This window comes from Penaeus monodon, chromosome 34 (assembly GCF_015228065.2).
Source record: "Penaeus monodon isolate SGIC_2016 chromosome 34, NSTDA_Pmon_1, whole genome shotgun sequence".
Lineage (NCBI taxonomy): Eukaryota > Metazoa > Arthropoda > Malacostraca > Decapoda > Penaeidae > Penaeus > Penaeus monodon.
Window position 1 is genome coordinate 31,247,014 of NC_051419.1, and position 204 is coordinate 31,247,217.

Sequence of the window (204 nt, forward strand, 5' to 3'; positions counted from 1 at the left end):
TACTCCTGTATTTTTTTCAACAATGAATTTCACCACCCTTTGGTGTGTGTTTTATTTTTGGCTTTGGATATCTTGTATATTGTGATTTTTGATACTTTGTTGTCAAGTTTTATTATATTTTTTAAGTGTATTCACCAGGGCATTATAGATAAATTTCTTGAATCTATAGCAGTAATGGAGTTTAGTATGAAATGGAATGTTCAG

At 28.9% G+C, this 204-nt stretch overlaps 1 protein-coding gene across 1 annotated transcript in view; it reads left to right on the forward strand.

The window, feature by feature from the left end:
• The window catches only part of LOC119594718 (serine/threonine-protein phosphatase 6 regulatory subunit 3-A-like), a gene marked incomplete in the record, with an annotated part of 49,082 nt that overhangs the window by 13,529 nt on the left and 35,349 nt on the right, over nt 1-204 (forward strand).